Source organism: Triturus cristatus, chromosome 2_2, assembly GCF_964204655.1.
Source record: "Triturus cristatus chromosome 2_2, aTriCri1.1, whole genome shotgun sequence".
NCBI classification, from domain to species: Eukaryota; Metazoa; Chordata; class Amphibia; order Caudata; family Salamandridae; genus Triturus; species Triturus cristatus.
Genome location: NC_140582.1, coordinates 401802180 through 401821659, shown reverse-complemented (window position 1 = coordinate 401821659; position 19480 = coordinate 401802180).

Below are 19480 nucleotides of genomic sequence, written 5' to 3'. Positions count from 1 at the left end.
AGTTCAGCTTTTGACTATGTTTCCAGGGGAAAGCTTTTGAATATTTTAATTCAAAAGGTGCTAACCCAAAAATGATTCATTTTCTCTCACAGCTGCATGCAGATGTAGAAGGTACCATCAGGTATGCATTAATGGTGAGTGTACTCCTTATATAAAAATCAGGACTGGGGTCAGACAAAAATGTGTGTTGGCCCGTTCCTTTTCAGACTTTATATTAATGATTTAGGTGGTGCCCTGATGGATGCAGCAGATGACTCCCCCAGGATGCCAGTTGGCTGTATTAATATACGCAGATGACTGCATGCTCATGGCAAGAACGGGGAGGGGGCTCCAGAAGCTAGACACTTTTGTGGTTTTTATGTCTGGTTTAGGCCTCACCACATATAAAGTGAAATCTTTTGCCATTATTTGTGGCCAGCCTCGGAGTAGGGTAGTGTTACTTCCTTTCATATGGATGATACAACCCTGAAATGTGTACCAACTTTTACTTACATTGGGGTCTCATTTGATTGCTCAAGCACATGGAATCACCTCAGAAAGGTGAGAGCAACTCAATTTGAACAAGCCACAGCCTCTGTTTTCAAATGTTCTGCAAAGTTAGGCTCTATGCCTTTAGACACTATCATTACCATAACTAAAACTAGACCTATTCCAATAGCCACTTACGGAGCTGGGGTGTGGGGATACACCGATAGCAAACTGCTACAAGTTAGTGAATATAAAGTCTTGAGTAGAATATTATCACTCGTTCCCAATGTCCCCTCCGAGATAGCACATTAGAAATTGGGGCTACGATATGTGAGAGATAGATATTCTTTTTATCATTTTTATCAATGATGTTGTTAAGGTTTTAGATAGAGACGGGTGTGACGCCCCAAAAATCAGCAGAAAAAGAGTACCTGCCCTGTTTTTTGCCGATGATACATTGATAATTTCAAAATCGCCGCAGGGATTACATCAGCTTTTAAATGATTTTATTACATTTTGTAATGAGCGAGGGTTGGTTTTAAATGAATCAAAAACTAAATATATGATTTTTAGAAAAGGTGTGGCCAAGCCTAACAAAAGACCTGTGTTAGTTGGTGACAGTAACCTGAAGCGTGTTGATGCTTTCGATTACTTGGGCATCCGCCTGACCCCAACAATAAATTGGGGGGGGGCACATATTGAAAAGGTGAAGATGCAACTTATACATCAGACTGCTAATATTACCAAAATTCACAGGAAAACATTATCAAGACAGCTTGCACCCGCACCGGAAATCTACAACACAAAAGTACTAGGGGGTGCCCTTCATGGGGCCGAATTATGGGGCACAGGTGTGATAAATTGTTTGTCCACAATTAAAAACCATTTTCTTAGATCTTTGGTAGATCTACCTGTTAGCACCCCGTTGGTGCCCCAATACCTGGTAAAGTAAGCTAAAAACTCTTGATGTTTTAGTACAGGCTGTGGACTGTGGATGAACTCTTGCCATACAGGGGGCTTGTATCTGAGTTATTAAAGTCTTCATCGATTACCTCAATCCCCTGGTTTAGAGTATTAAAAGAGCTATATGGGAGACTTGGGATGATGGGGTTCTGGTATGACCCAGATAGTCTTGAAACTGTATCCAGATTGAAGCTGAAGGAAAGGTTCTGGGAAGCAGTATCATTACAAGTACTGATAAAAGCAGAGGGCTACTTGACTACTGAATTCCTTAAATTTAAATGTGTACCTTGTTTTGAGGACACACTGGATGAAATTGTTCCTCCTCTGGCCTTGAAATTATTTTTTCAGTTTCAGTACAGGACTATACCTATGAAACTCTTTTGTAAAAAATAGAGTAAGGATGGTTTTATTGATTATCTTTGTCCTGCCTGTAATGCAAGTCCTGAATCCATTTGCACGTGTTATTCTTTTGTCCAAATTATAAATCGCTCACAGAAAAATGGATAATACCACTTTGTAAATTAGTTGGACCAGGCAGCTATCTGGAGGTGCTAAGAATCTTGAGTACGCACACATGTAGAGTTGTGGTCTTTGGCTTGTCCAGATATTGGCATGCACTGTAGATAAAATGAACAAAATGCACTTTAAGATAGTCTTTGACCTGTCCAAGAATTGAAAAGTACTGTAGATCAAACGTACTGTAAACACTGTATGATGCAACCCCCCATTAATTTAATGTGTTCTATATATATTTCTATATGAAATGATTTTCTTTATGTTTTTCTATTTGGCTTTCTTTTATTATAAAATGTGATGTGTACTTTTATGATCTTCTATGCTCGAAATAAAGTGATGATGATAATAAGCTTGGCACCTATTATGCTATGGCTTTCAGTTTGACCGGAAGCAGTGTTAACACAAGCAGTCAATACTAACGGTATGAATCTTGCCGGAGTAAGCAAAATCAAATGGTTGTCATATATCAAAAAGGAGCTACAAGGCATGAATAGAACTGAATGTTTTACAAATCCAAGTAGAATCTGACTATCGACAAAATTTGCAGTAACAGATTAGCTACTCGAGCTTATAGCAGCTGTGACACATGATGATGGCCTTATAAAGTGGATGGTGGTGTTATATCTCCCCTTATGCACAAATTCCGCCGCACAACTGTACTTGCTGAAGGAGACATGCCAGCAAAGATACTATCTAGCAAGATTTAGGCTTGGTTTCGCTCATCTATTGGTGTCCTAACTCTCCAATGTATATGCTGATAAATACTTGATGTTGTGTCCATTGATGCATTTTCATAACAATCACAATTACATATGATGTTTTTTGTAAGCTGAATAAGAACCAAATAACACTGATATTAAAACCACTCCTGAGATTTCTAGGCATCGGGTACTGTAAAGAGGCTATAGTATATTTGCAGTTGCTGCAAACTAAAGATGTATATGCCGCTATTTATAGATTTATTCCATCTGCAGTAAAGTATAGGAGTATAATTGGGTACGAGAGGAACATTTGATCAGTGATTCCCATGCTACACAGAATATTTTAATTGGTATTATTGTAGAGTATTTTTTAAAATTGGCATGAATATATTGCGTTTTTTCATTTTTGTTTCATTTTAAGTGATTGTAGATATTTTATCAGATTAATTGTGAGGCTTTTATTAAAATATCTGTTTATATTGTATGATGTAATTTTATGGTTTGTTCTGAGCCAAATAAAGCTTTAATGAACTGAACTTGTGGTAAAGATTTCTACATTCGGACTTAGTCACTTTTTTCTTAAATTGAAAATCTCCAGCTGGACGAGGCAGGAGGCTGTAGCCGACGAGAGTTCCAGGGGCCAAATACTCCTTTGGTGAAGGACAGCTGAACAGGATTTGCTGCTGCTGATTAGAAGATAGCTGGAGCTGCCACGCAGTAGGGCTAACCGGCGATGCACCTTGGGCGGATAGATGAGCAGGTTTGTTCTCAGAGCAGTGTTGTCCCACATTTTAGATTTCGGCTACGTGGGCACCTTAGACACCACCACCAATGGTCCAGGACTAAAGGGGTACCCCTTGGGGGTTTAGAACTCCCTCAGGCTGTGTCCAGGAGCATGTTCAAGATTGTGGGAGCTTAACAACCTTGCCAGAGACTATCAGGCATATGTGATTTTTTGCTGGATCTATTAAACATTGGCCACAAGCGCACACACTCAGGAGATTCACTGTTTCATTTTCAAAGGCCATATTTCAAGGCACTTTTAGTGCAGACTAAATTAAACAAAATACATGCTGAAATCAAACATATTGTGGTAAGGGCGAAAGCACAGAATGTGAATATTATGACACTATGAAATAAAGGGATTCTCTTTCAGGGATAAATTAATCAATTATTTAGTTACCAATAGTCACATCGCCCTATTGAACCGGCAGTATTATTGAGCCAAGGATGTTTAAATGAAGTATTATGGCATGCTTATTTTCGCATCAGGGCAACAAAGCATTCAAATCTTCATCTCTGGCAAGTTCTGGAATACAACATAATTACAAAATAATATATGTAATTATTTAAACCATTATTGTATGTATAGAGAATATCAACTCTGTTGTCTCAATCTTTAAATGTCAAGATGTCCACTTGCTGAATTTGCTATGTGGTACATAATATTCAGTCGTGAAGGAGTATAAATGTCCAACCAATGGTGAAACAGTTTTCTTCTGGTGTAAGTCCTTGTGTAAGCTTTTAAATTTATAATTTGTGCACCTATGAGTAAGGCCTCCTCAGTACAGACAACAAGGTCATGTGTCACTATGTAAAAAACCCAAAAATACAAATCAGCAAATTTCTAGAAACATAAAATGTATACAGAAAATGCTGACGCTATTTCATTGGAGTTCCAACCATGTAAATGTCTATCGCCTCCACTCACACTCTCAAGCAGGGAACACAACTAATATGCCAGTGACTGCTGGCACCAAGACGTAAATCCATGTTTAAAAACATGTGACCTGATTGTGGGTGACGGGACCTACTATACCTAATGGGATGCCAGTGTGTAACTATAATTCCATGGACGCGCTGTGGAGATATATCATGCTTCAATACCATGAGGAAAAAAACCAGCAGGCTGGTATTGTAGCCTCAAGAACCTGAAAACAAGACATGTATCCTAAACAGTAGTGACCGCTACCAAGTGTGGGTGGTGCAGCGGGGGGGAGAACGAAGGGGGAATACAAAAAACAAAATCAAATTGACTTACCTGGGTGCCGCTGGGTGCTGCCGTCTCTACTCCACCACATCCGCAACAGGAAGCTCCAGCCTCCCAGATTCCCCTGTCCAATCCCAACGCTGCCCGTGTTGTGATTGGTATGTCAGACAGGGTCTTGGAGGCTTTGCATGCTCCTCACCAGGCTGTGTAATGCAACCTGGTGGGGAAGATGCAAAGTGCGCATGATGTTTTGACCGGCCCTCTTGGGCAGGCCAGACCATCATGCCCACTCTAGAGTGTGCTTTACACTCCTCCCCCTGCACTGGCCAGTCTGAACCACCCACCCTGCCCCACCCCTGAGCAGGAAGAAAAACTAAAACGATAATAACGTTAGTGGGCGATGCTCCTCCACATTAGCAGAGGAGCCCCCGCTGATAAACACCACCGTGAAGAGCAAACGGTCATGTATCAGTCAAGATGGTTCAGGAAAAAGATAACGAGGTCTAGTTGAGGAATACAACCATCCCTATATTATAGAAATAGGAAGGGAGAGAAGCATACTCACTTGATGTCAGCAAAGGAACCCTCATGTGGACAAGGCCAGCTTTAGGGCAGTGCGACCAGTACGACAACACTGGGTTCTCGCCTGGAGGGGGGTGCTGACCACAGGCAGGGCACTGTGTTTAGAAATAACTTACAGTTTAAGAACACCTGCTGCAGAGTTCCTTGTCTGTCCAGCTTGCAGATAGCAATACGAATGTCAAGATAACTCTTGTGATTAAAGTTCCTGCTACAGAGAGATATCAGAGTTTTGTCTAGTGGTAGTTTTGACTCGCCATAACGTAGTGCAGAGGGTTAATATGCCTGCTGCAAATAATAGATCTGTGTTCTATGTGGATAGCTGAGTGGATTAGTAAAGACAGCACTTACTAGTGTGTTAAAACAAATGAAATGTAAGTGAGAGAGGGGTTATGGAGAGATGAGGGGCACTTTTGTTAGGTGGTAGTGAGGGAGTCAGAGGAAGATGTTATTTGGGGGGCGCCCAAAAAGATTGTTGCGCTGATCGCCACCAGTGATAAAGCCAGCCCTGCATGTGGATAGTGCTGCTAGCCGAGCTTGTTAGGTAGTCATTTCAGCTCCCCATTTAAAGCATTTAAAGCAGTTGCTGTTCATCGCCTTGGAAGTGGTGTTAAAGCATATTCAAGACCAATGAGCAGTAGCTCAGTGCTAAGCACTTGTGCTTATGGTGTTACAGGCTCCCCCAGGATAAGTGTTCGATCCTGCCAATGGGGTCCTAGTATGCTATGGTGGCCCATTACCAAGCATTTTAGAGGAGGTTGCTTACATGAAAAGTGAATAGCCCGGTGATACAGGCTTGGGACTGGAGTCATGACCCACGCATATGTAGACTCAAGGGGCAGCAATCCTCATGTTGGGCAAAAGATTGTGAATTGGGCGAAATTATACAGCTAGGTGGCACATCCCATTGCACTTATGGGGACATATAAGCCGGACTCCATGCAAGAGTAGATGTAATTGATCCCTTATGATCTAGCTGAAGAACATAGATCAAAGGGCTTTGGGCTAAAATGCAGTGCTATTGACAACTAACAGCCGCAGATCTAAATTTAGCAGAGCGAGTGCTAACTCACTCGAGGCTGTCATCTGGAAGTTGTGGGGCGGGCCAGTTGTTGCATGTTGGGGGCCAGCTGGTTTGGATCTAGTCAGGCAGCCCCTAGAGCTTAAAGAGGAGCTCTACCACGTATCTTAGCAAGGAGCTACAACTCAGCGGCACCGTCTTGGACATAGAGCGATAGTAGTGCCTTAGCAGTGGCTCAACATCACAAGATTTATGTATTGTGTCCATGGCGCTGCAGGTTTCCCCTGGAACGAGGATTTAGATCCCACCAATTCTGCCAGGTATATTAAGCTGACAAAACCTTAGGCATTTTTCGGAGTGAATAGAGACCAGATTAACTTTCAGATTTGCCAATGAGAGGCCATCAGTTTTGTGCTTGGGCTGAGGCACTGTTCATGTTTTTGTTTTTGATAGTCAAGCGGTACATATAAGGGCAATCTGTACAAATATGTCAGTTATGGTTGGGAGGACTTTTCGTGAAGAAGAGGGAGAAGAGATGCTTATCGCCTTCGAGTGCTACAACGGCTTTTTTGCAAAGGAGAGAGAGAAGAGATGCTGTCAACCTCACAGTGCTACAAAGCATTTAAAGCTTGAGCATGAGTACAGGCAGCCAGGACTGAGACGACAGGGCACTTTTATGGTGAAACTTGAGGCCACATAATTCATACTCCTGAATGTGTGAGGCGAGGTCTACTGGGGTGGGTCAGGGTGTGGCTATGACAGAAACTTCAAGAAGTTGAATTGCAGTACTCGAGTGGTTGAAGTTGAGTATACCTGACCCAAAACTGTTTAGTATAAATAACGGTGAAATGAACCTGCAAGGTACTCTTCTGCACAGCACTTAGACTGTTTGTAACAGGTTGATACTGGCTGTTTGTGATGGTGAGCTTAGGTTGGTACGGTAGGGTGTCCATACGCCAAAACTGTAGGTTCCATCCCTTAGCGAATCAAAGTGTCCTTTGGGAAATAGCAGCGTGATGTATATCGGCTTCTGAAAGGTAGCATAGCTGAGTTGTGTGTGGCACACATTAAGTCATCTGCCCTGGAGTGATGCCAATTTGGCAATTTATGCAGGCATCATCAGCAAATTGGCGACAGTGCCTGCTTGAGGATGGCACACGTATATCTGGTGAATAAGGAGTTTCTTATGATAACGTGGTATGTACACAAGCACATCAAGCAAGAAGCTTGAACATTGCAACAGATGAAATATAGTGAGATACATGAAACATCTGATGTTTATAAAAGTGAAATGAGAGAAAGCGGAAAAGACAATATCAACCAGCTCTGTCTTCGTTCATCATTACTACCTTAAGAGAATACTCTATTGAAAAGAGGACACACAGGGATAGGGGTTCAAAGAAATCACAGGATCATTCAAGGACCCCCAGACTTTCAAATGGTTAATGATTATGATCTCTGGAAGGCATACAACTAGATATGTTCCTCAGCCTAGCATTGTCTGAAGTCTCTGCAACAGGCTTAAAGATAATATTGAGCTCTAGTGAGGATAACGGTGTGCAAAATTCCACATTCTACTTCGCCGGAATGTAGACAAGAGAGGTAGTCAGTAGACGACAGCCCCTGTACCGAAGATCACATCATCCCCAGGGGTAAAGCAGAAGAAAGGGAAGAGTGCACCACGACTAAGGCCAGGGGGCTTTGCGATCCGGTGGCCAAGATTTACCGCATAATGAAGAGTGTGCTGCACATTGGATTTGCGTACCCCCAAATTTTACTGCTGTACCGGATCTGTGACATACATTTAGCATGGTAAATGTTAAGTAGGACTCGCGGAGACCAAGAACCCAATCTACGTGTAAAGCTAGCTAATGCCCTAGTAGTTTTATCAAGCTCAGCTCTCTTTCCCTCAATCAGAGGCTGCCAGTTGTTCTTCAAAACCTATTTGCAGTGCATTAAAAAAAACAATGCCTCACCAACCACTCTTTCCATTGGATTTAATCCCAAGTTTTTTCAATTTACATTAGAGATTCATCAATAGCACAAAACAATACAAACATCATAGAATTTAGATTTTTGGAACATATATATATACAACCTACCTTTCACCCTCATATACATACATAAAACTGTTTTACTTGCATACAGACTTCACTTTTGTACAATCTCCACACCCCATTCATTCTGACAGATTCACCAACTCAAACATTCCATTATTACACACCCCTCACTACACACTGCACATCCTATCATACACAAACCTTGAGTACTTTACAACATGTGTACTGAAGAAATACTTAATATAAAACCAAAACAGGTCTTCAACAACATGAATTTCACTAAATTTAAGACGTGCAAAGTTTGTCTTTGATTGGCCTAAACACCGTGGCCAATCAAAGACAAACTTTGCCCATGTCTTGCTGAGAATGTGTCAAGTTGCCTGCAGTTGATCTAACCTGCATTTGTGTTGCTGTTGACTTCACGGTGTGCTTCTAGGAGGGCTAGCTCCATCTGTTCTGGCTAATCCCTTCCTAGCAGAAATTCATTCATGTATATGACTCAGATTCTCATTGTGAAGAAGCAATATAGAGAAATGTGCATTGTAATAAATGATGGGTCTTGTGATATGGCACATCATTGTTTACTCACTGTACTACATACAGCTCTTTACCAAATTTTAATAGGAAACTGTGAAGAAAAACCTACTGTATTGCTACCATTTTTTTTACAATTATCTTGGAAAGCTGAGCTTCAAAATCCTAGCAGGGGCCTTTCTGCTCCCCTTTCTGCCCCGGGGGGGGGGGGGCAGAAAACCCCTCTAGACACCAGGGAGTTATTTCAAATTTAAATGGAAGCGACCCCTTGGACAAGGGTCGCTTCTGGGGGGCATATTATATTTTTATGTATATGCAGATCGGCCCATTATTTTTGCCTTTCTGCCCTAAGGGGGGGGGGGGGGGCAGAAAACCCCACTAGACACCAGGGATTTATTTCTTTTGCAAGGGGGCACATTTCTGTCTGCTGCTTTCTGCCCCACCTGGGGGACAGATCGGCCTGGCAGACAACCTCACCCCATCCCTTGGGCAAGATCACCCCCAATTTTTCTTAGCCCAATTTGAAGGCCCAGCTGGCAGATTAACCATTTGGGTAGTGACATAGCATTTTATAATGTTAATTGTTTTATTTCTTGTGAATTGCAATGGTAATGCTTTATTTCTCCCTTTTTGTTCTAGTTCAAGGCTTTTGCTCTTTAGACTGTTCCAGGTTGCGGTTCGTTACTGGTGGTTTTGCTGTTTGTGTAGTTGCATGTGTTAGGTAAGAGACTTTTTTGGACAATGTAAATGTTTTTCATTTCTCTGCATGACTGTGTTTTTTGCAAATGGTGTAATATTAGCAGTATGTTTGGCTTTTGTTTTTTGAGTGTCAAAAACTTTTTGCATTTGTGCTTGATGTGTATTATGTTGTCTTTTTTCTTTCTAGTGGGATATCGTTGGTTTTTGCTGTCTCTCTGCAGAGTGGGTGCTGGTGAGTGTAGATGTCTCTTGCAAGTGAAACGTATCATTTGGAGTATATAGATCTTTGTGATAAAGGCACACTTTTTTTTACTTACTTATTTTGCACAGTGTGGTTTGTTGTTGACTTGCTTATGCAGTCTACTTTCTTAGTAAGAATAATGGCTAGCCGCAGTATTACTGTTGGTATGCTTTTTGAGTCTTCCTCTGACCATGGTTCAGAGACTGACCCTGCATCTGAGGCAGAGGAGGGAGGGGAAGATTCAGACAGTGAGTTTTCTCTCCACATGAACTCATCGGATGATGAAGCTACTCTCAGTGCAGATGAAGCTACTCTTAGTGCAGATGAAGTGCCTGTTTTAGAGGAGAACGCTGATGTGGCATCTGGGCTGCAGCCTGGAGCTGCAAGGCTTCCAGTTGGAAGTGATGACCTCTGGGTTGCCCCAGGCATGGTGCAGCCGGCATTGCCAGACTTTACTGGTGTTCCAGGTTGTAGAGTGGATACAGAATTTTTTTTGCCAATACATTTTTTTCCAGTTGTTTATGGATGATGTGTTTTTGGCAGAGTTTGTTGAGCAGACTAATTTGTATGCCAAACAGTTTATGAGGGACAACAGTGCCAGCCTTAGGCCCCACTCTAGAGCTACCCAGTGGACTCCCACAAATCTGGAAGAGATGGAGAAGTTCTTGGGATTAACCCATCAATGCCATCAATGTCTTCATATTGGTCTTCTAGTCCCTTGATGGCAATGGCTATATTTACGGCAGTCGTGAGTCGTGATAGGTATTTGCTTCTGCTTCGGATGTTGCATTTTGTCGATAATGGTTTAGCGTTGCCACGAGATCACCCTGATTGTGATTTTAGGAATAGGCCGGTGGTTGATCACTTTGTTGATTGATTTCCCAAGATCTATGCTCCTGCGAAATAAATAGCAGTGGCTGAGTCTTTAGTGCGGTTGAAGGGCCGCTTGGTTTTTAGGCAATACATTCCTAGTAAGAGGGCATGCTATGGAATTAAGCTGTATATGCTGTGTGACAGTAGAACTGGATATGTCTCTAATTTCAGGGTGTACAGCCCGGGGTCAAAAACTCATAGGACCACCCTTGCAAAACCAGGTTGTTTTGTGATAGGTAATTTTGATGTCGCATCAATAGGATTTGGGCCCTTGCCTGTCGCGGTTACTTGACCCACCCACACAAGTGAGGCTCCAATTTTTCTCAAAAGACTTTGGGGAACTCGGGGTGGGTGAAATTTTGTGGATCCACACAGATTCTAGAACTTTCCACCACATAAATGTGAGGAAAATGTGTTTTTTTGTCAATTTTGTAGGTTTACAAGAGATTCCGGGTAACAGAACCTGGTGAGAGCCAGTCAAGGCACCCCATCCTGGATTGCCCTGCGTGTCTAGTATTTAAAAAATGTATAGGTTTGCTCAGTTTCCCCTGGTGCCGGCAGAGCTCGGGTCAAAAAACTACGCTAAGCACTTTGCAAAAAAAGGATCATTTTTCACATTGAAAATGTGGTGTGTCCACGTTGCATTTTGCACCGTTTCCTGTCACGTCCACTAGGCCTACCCACACAAGTGAGGTACCATTTTTCTCTGAAGACTTTGGGGAACGCGGGGTGGGTGGAATGTTTTGATTCCACACAGATTCAAAAACTTTCCACCACAGAAATGTGAGGAAAATGTGTTTTTGTTTTGACAATATTTTAGATATGCAAGTGATTCGGGGTAACAGAACCTGGTGAGAGCCAGTCAACTCACCCCATCCTGAATTCCCCTGGGTGTCTAGTTTTCAAAAATGTATAGGTTTGCTAGGTTTCCCTAGGTGGCGGCAGAGCTAGGGTTAAAAAACTACAGCTAGACACTGCAAAAAAAGGGACATTTTTTACAGTGAAAATGTGGTGTGTCCACGTTGCGTTTTGCACCGTTTCCTGTCGCAGTCACTAGACCTACCCACACAAGTGAGGTACCATTTTTCTCTGAAGACTTTGGGGAACGTGGGGTGGGTGGAATTTTGTGGATCCACACAAATTCTAGAATTTTCCACCACAAAAATGTGAAGAAAATGTGTTTTTTTGTAAATTTTTTATTTAGGTTTGCAAGGGATTGTGGGTAACAGAACCTGGTGGAACCAGTCGTCACCCAATCCTGGATACCGCTTGGTGTCTAGTTTTCAAAAATGTATAGGTTTGCTAGGTTTCCCTAGGTGCCGGCAGAGCTAGGGTTAAAAAACTACAGCTAGGCACTTTGCAAAAAAGGGTCATTTTTCACTATGAAAATGTGGTGTGTCCATGTTGCATTTTGCGCCATGTCCTGTTGTGGGCACAAGACTTACCCACACAAGTGAGGTACCATTTTTCTCAGAAGACTTTAGGGAATGCGGGATAAAGGCAATTTTGTGAATCCACGCAGATTCCAGAACTTTCCACCACAGAAATGTGAGGAAAATGTGTTTTTTTGTCAATTTTTTATTTAGGTTTGCAAGGGATTCTGGGTAACAGAACCTGGTGAGAGCCAGTCAAGTCACCCCATCCTGGGTTCCACTGGGTGTCTAGTTGTCAAAAATGTATAGGTTTGCTAGGTTTCCCTATGTGCCAGCAGAGCTAGGGTTAAAAACTACTGCTAGGCACTTTGCAAAAAAAGGGTCATTTTTCACTGTGAAAATGTGGTGTGTCCACGTTGCGTTTTGTGCAGTTTCCTGTTGCGGGCACTAGGACTTCCAACACAAGTGTGGTGCTATTTTTCTCAAAAGACTTTGGGGAACGTGAGGTGGTTGGAATTTTGTGGATCACGCAGATTCCAGAACTTTCCCCCGCAGAAATTTGAGGAAAATTAGTTTTTTTGGTACATTTTTTAGGTTTGCAGGGGATTCTGGGTAACATACCCTGGTGAGAGCCAGTCAAGTCACTCATCCTGGATTCCCCTTTGTGTCTAGTTCTCAGAAATGTATAGGTTTGCTAGGTTTCCCTAGGTGCCAGCAGAGCTAGGGTTCAAAAACGACAGCTAGGCACTTTGCTAAAAAAGGGTCATTTTTCACTGTGAAAATGTGGTGTGTCTACATTGCGTTTTGCGACGTTTACTGTCGTGGGCACTAGTCCTACCCACACAAGTGAGGTACCATTTTTCTCGGAAGACTTTGGGAAAAGCGGGGTAGGTGGAATTTTGTGGATCCACGCAGATTCCACCACTTTCCTCCACAGAAATGTGAGGAAAATGTGGGTTTTTTCTCAAGTTTTTAGGTTTGCAAGAGATCATGGGTAACAGAACCTGGTGAGAGCCAGTCAAGTCAACCCATCCTGTATTCCGCTGGGAGTCTAGTTTTTAAAAATGTATAGGTTTGCTAGGTTTACCTAGGTGCCGGAAGAGCTAGGGTTAAAAAACCACAGCTAGGCACCTTGCAAAAAAGGTTCATTTTTCACTGTGAAAATGTGGTGTTTCCACGTTGTGTTTTGCGCTGTTTCCTGTCGTGGGCACTAGGCCTACCCACACAAGTGAGGTACAATTTTTCTCAGAAGACTTTGGGGAATGCGAGGTGTGTGAAATTTTGTGGATACACGCAGATTCCAGAACTTTCCACCACAGAAATGTGAGGAAAATGTTTTTTTTCTCAAGTTTTTAGGTTTGCAAGAGATTATGGGTAACAGAACCTGGTGAGAGCCAGTCAAGTCAACCGATCCCTTATTCCCCTGGGAGTCTAGTTTTAAAAAATGTATAAGTTTGTTAGGTTTCCCTAGGTGCCGGCCGAGCTAGGGTTCAAAAACTACAGCTAGGCACTTTGCAAAAAAGGTTCATTTTTCACTGTGAAAATGTGGTGTGTCCAAGTTGCGTTTTGCGTCGTTTACTGTCACGGGCACTAGGCCTACCCATACAAGTGAGGTACAATTTTTCTCAGAAAAATTTGGGAAACGCAGGATGGGTGGTATATTTTAATTTAGATAGGTAAATCGTAGTAGACATTATAAATGAGCAGAATGTAAAGATTAGGAGAGAAGGGAAGATAGCAACATATTATATTTTGAAGGATCTCTTTGTACCTAGTCATAGCTAATGAAAAAAATATTACATCTCTAAGTCTTCTATTCACTAAGGGTTCACTGTTTGGGTGTCTGTTGTGTCATAAATACATTTCATTGCTATTTTCCAGTACTCAGCATGTCTACAGGACAAGGCTGGATTGTGTCTATGGGGTCACATTCTGTTATCAAGTGGTGGCTTTGGTGTAGTATTCTGAGAGCAACTCTTTTCCTCCTAGATAATGAAGCTCCACTATTATCTTTTAGACTCAAACATACCCTTACATTCATGACAACTGGTGTTGAAAATTTAGGGGCCTATTTATTAGCCGGTTTGTGTCGCTCTTGCACCACCCAATGTTGTGCAAGAGTGACACAAACCACATGTAGTTTATGAGCCCTTGCTGCACAAAAACAATCCTGCATGCAATGCAGGCATCTTTGCAACCTGGTGCAAGGGTGTCTGCATTGGCTCTAGGCTGCGAAAAAGGTACCAGCGTAGGGGAAAAGGCAGCAATGTGCTGAATTGCCTTAAATATGGTGCATTCCCGCCCTTTCCCTGTCACGAATTGCAGGGCATCAAGGTGAATTGCTGTGCTGCACTGCATGATATGCTCGTTAATGGGAACCTTAGTGTGCATACAGAGGTGGAAACCAATGTTCACTAAAGACCTGGGGGAATCACTGCTATTAAATCAAAAAGTGGTATTTAATACAGAAATGTATGATCAATAATGCAACCAAAGGGGGGCGTGGCCAACTGCCAACGGGAATGGCCGCACAGTAGCTGAGCTCCAATGCGTCACTCCCGAAACATCCGCCTTAACTGATTTGCCCTGGCCCATCTTCCTCCCCGAGGGGGGCCACACGTCCCACAACTGCTGCCCAGGTGCCCTAGCCCATCTTCCACCCCGAGGGGGGCCACATGTGCCACAACTGCTGCCCAGGGCCCGAGCCGACTTTGGGGAAAATCGCGGGTGCCGCAGAGGGGAGGCTCCAGGCACCGACACTTCTGGGAGCGGCCACGCCGGCTACGAGTATCGATTGGCGGTGTAGGAGTGTGACGCAAGGCCGTGGCTGGGGCTTACCACGCGAGGGCACCGGAGGGGGCGTCAGAGCAGTCCCTCACCTCATACAGAACCTGATTTTCACCATCAGACCTGCGGAGCATCGGAACAGGTTGGCAAACGTTCAGGTGAGGGACACAAGTGCCGTTATTAAACTTGATTTCCCCCCTCTCCGGGGGGAACAACATACTTGTTGTTCACCTGGGAACCCAGATGAGACTCTCCCTGTGACCCCAGCTACCATAGCGGCCATCACACAAATTGCCACCACACTCCTGTAGGTGTACCAGGGAGCCGCAGACAACCCTCACGCAAATGCCTGTGCCCAAACGGCGCCCTTGTACAGGTTTCACTTGATCGGACACCAAACTATTACTTACCCACGCACTGCGAAAAACACGGCGGTGCTCAGGGCATCGCTGCAGACTGCCATACATTGCTTGCACTACTGGGCTCCCGGTCGGGCACAGGGGTCGTGAGAGCGGAGAGGCATTGCACCAGTGAATCACGAGTGGCGCTCGCTTGACACCTCTAGGCATGGGGTGGTGTGAACGTCCAGAGTCCCCGGTTGCAGAGGGGTGAAATCTTGTGCCACATCAAAGTGGGGCTAGGGAGCCACATGCCAAACCCAACAGGCCGAGTGGGGGTCCCCACGGCAGGCGGCGGTGAGTAGCTGTTGTTCCCTGCCCAATCATCGTCCCACCTCTGTGGTAGCGAACATGGCATCAGTCCAAGGTGGGCCTACAGCAGCACAGATTAAACTGGAAAAGTTTGCGTGTCAAAAATCCTTGGAGGAGAGGCCGGCCACTACGGAATGAGTAATCGGAGCCGTCCAACAGGGATCTCCTGGCGGCGATCACCACTGTGCGTACCGCCCTCAAAACCCGGAGTGATAAGGTCGCTACAGAAATGGCCCTATTGAGAGCGGACATGAGATAAACGGTTGAACGCGTCACTACCATTGAGAATACCACAGCGGAGCTGGTGACCAACGCCACCCTCCTCAAAAAACAAGTTACAGACATACACACTTCCCACACGGCGATGGCCATTCAACTCGATGAATACGAAGGAAGGATGAGGCGCAATAATGTCTGAATTCTGGGTGTCCCGGAACGGTCGGAGGGGCAAGCTGACGACCTCTTAGTCGAGGAGCTAATTTTACAACATCTTCAGCCGCGGGGCCTTTCAAGATGAACTGTTCCCCATCAGCGATGTACCCTGATGCCGGTTGGTCTTTGGCCAGAGGCCGGGTATCTCTCATGTTTTTGTTCAAATGTATGTGAATTACAGCTGCTGAGAACATATGTGAAGGGTGTAATTGTGGGAATGATGACTGATGTATACCGATGCACTGTTCTTGAAAATAAAAATTGTTTAAAAAAAAAAATAATAATGCGACCAAATGGTATTTTTAATTAGAAGATAAAATTACAGTAAAGTTAGTTCCAGTAAAAACAACATGCTTGGTGCTCTATTCAAGTGTGGAAAACAGTGAACAATGAGCATGTCATATAGTCAAGACAAGCACAGCCCATATAATTAGGATACAGAATGTTTTTGGTTTGTGGCACACATCAACAACATTTTGATCCCATGTAAGATTGAAGGATCATCATCAAGGCTCTTAATTTAGATACTGTTAGAACTGGGATTCCTGGTTGACTGAGGTATGTATGCAGGCCAGGCAGGAACAACCACTCTAGTCAGAGTAAGCAATTACACCCTAATAGAGAGCCTGAGTTCACCCTCTAGCAGCGTCACACAGAGCAGTCAGGCTTATTTAAAGAGGCAATGTGTAAAAAATGTATGCAGCACACACACACACAGTAACACAATGAATGCACCACAAAGAGACTCCCCACAAGTTTAGAAAAATAGATGTTTAATCTAACTTCACCAGTAAGGAGGATGTATCATTTACATTTCCAATATATACAACATGTAGTAGCTACTTCTTTCTAATCAGAGATTGCCACTTAAAAGTGTATAAGGGAATTCCAAATGCTAACCTATGAGAGGAGTAGGCCTCACAGTAGTGAAAAACAAATTTAGCTGTTTGTCACGACAAGGACATGCAAAAAATAGAAGTATATGTCCTATAATTTATTTGCATACCACCCTGCCCTTAGGGCTACCTAATGTCTACCTTAGGGGTGACTTCTATGTAGTTAAAGTGGGGTTTGAGGCTTGGAAAGTAATTTTAAATGTGAAGTCAAAGAGGTAGTAAACTGCACACACAGGCCCTGCAATTACAGGCCTGAGACAGGTTTGTAGTCTTACTTTGGAGGCACAATCAGTACTGCAGGCCCAGTAATTGCATTTAACTTACAGGTCCTGGGTATATGGTATACCACTTTACACGGTACTGACAGGTAAATTAAATATGCCAATCATAGATACACCAATTGCACATGTTTATGGAGGAAGCACATGCAATTTACCACTGGTCAGCAGTGGTAAACTGCTCAGATCCTAAGGCCAACAAAAAGATTCAGCAAAATGTGGTAGCGAAAAGCAAAACAATTGGGGGAAGACCACCCTTAGGATGTCAGGCCTAACAGACCCTGTATACATCAAGGACTATAATGGGCTGTGAAAGGCAAGGTTAGCTGCTAGAAGGGAGGCTTATGGGCCCACTAGAATCCTGCTTGGCTTCTCACTTAGCCTTCCCACTGTGGAACGTTGGACATACTCTCACTTTGTACCACTTTAAGATATGCCTAGTTTATCTCCTCATGGGCCCCTATGATAATGGACCCAGTGTTGCAGAATTCCTTGCTAGGCCAGGTCCTCCCAGAAACCCAAGCATCCCAGAACCAGTTTTGCCCTATTGATGGTCTCATCGGCTGTAAATAGCTCCGTTCAGTGACATAGTGGGGAGGGCTCAGGGAGGACCTGGCTTGGCAGTTCAGGCTGGACTGTTCCCACAAAGAACAGGGTCAAAACTAATTTACATATGGCTAGGTCAAAGCTGAGGTGACATGGTGAGTAAAAGAAAGGTGAATTGGGGTGCTACCAAGAGCTATTGCCCATAGTTATCAGCCTCCCACACCTTTTATGTGTTTCATGCACTGCCCTAAGTGGCATTGGTATGCCCAGACTTGGGGTCCGTGCTCACTGTTCATGGGAACCAAGCTGCACTGGCTAATGAGCAGTGACGGCTCCTCTGCTAAGGCAGAGGAGCGTTGCCCCACTGCGCACAAAGGAAAAATAAAATGACAATAACGTATTGTTATTGTCATTTTATTTTTCCTATTGCATGCAGTCAGTGGCCTGTGTGCAGTGTGGGGTGGGGCGGGGCAGCGCAGTGAGAGGAGTGATTTGCTCTCCCAAAGTGCGCATGAACTGTTTGGCTGGCCCTCTTGGGCCGACCAAACAGTTCATGCGCACTTTTCATATTCTGAGCAGGCTGCATTACGCAGACTGGTAAGGACCATGCACAGGCTCCCTGTTCGAGTCTGAACGCCGATCCACAGCACTCAGACCAATCACAACACTGCATTGTAGCGTTGTGATTGGCTTAGGGGAGCCTATCTGCCTGAGTGCTTCCTGCTGCCTGCTGGACTGAAGAGGAAGAAGGAAGAGGACGCAGGGGAGGCGGTGGACGGCCGGCCGTTCTAAGGTAAATTAATTAACCCTCCCCCCACCCACGTCCAGTTGCTGCTGCTACTGCCAGTTACTAGGGTGAAACCAGTCAGGGTTTGCTTGTGTGCCGGTAAAGGGAGGACTTGGCTTGGCAGTTCGCGCTTGACTGTGTTCCTCAGGAGCAGAGTCAAGACTGTTTTGCATATCCCTGGGTCCAAACTGAGGTGGCGTGGTGCGCAAAAGAAAGATGGGCTGGAGTGCTACCCCAAGCAATTGCGAGTGACTAGACTTATTGAAAGCAGCCTCCCATCGCATTTTGTGTGTTACTATTACAGTATCCTAATTCCCAGGGTGGTGCTCGTCAGTGACATAACTCCAAATAATCTATTTCCCAATTATTTTATCTTTTTTTGCGGATCGCTGACCTTTATATGTAAAAAGGTAAATTCATCATACATTTTACAACAGTGAGAGCAGAACTGTCGATGCCAGGGTTCAAATCTGTTCAAGAAACATCTCTTAAAGCTTATTCAGAAAATAGCTACAGTACGGTGAAAGCTCTTGGTGCGTCTCCACTGAATAATCAAGTTGCTGCTGATGCCAAATCTGCATAAAATCACAGCATGGGGCGAGCTCCTTCTGCCTCCCTCTTATATAATCACATGTCACATATCCGCCGCGAAGCAATAATCCGAAAATGGATAATGATGAAACAGTATAATACAACCTTCACTGCTGCTACTGAGACCACACATATCACGTTGTGTCATAGGTTAATTAATAAGTGTAAGTGAATATGATGGAACATTGAGACTCGTAGAGAATTTTTTGCGTTAACCAAAAAGTATGCACTCTATAGATAAAGGTTTTTGAATCAACATAAGTACATTATGCGAATACCAAAAACAGCTTTCTTCTGCCACATATAGTGTACGCTGTGTATCTTTGTAGAATGTATACGTTTCTTGTTCAATGATAGATACGTTTCCTGTACCAGAATACATTGCATCTCAAACTATATTTTAGAGCATTGTTTAAAATGCTGCATTAAAATATG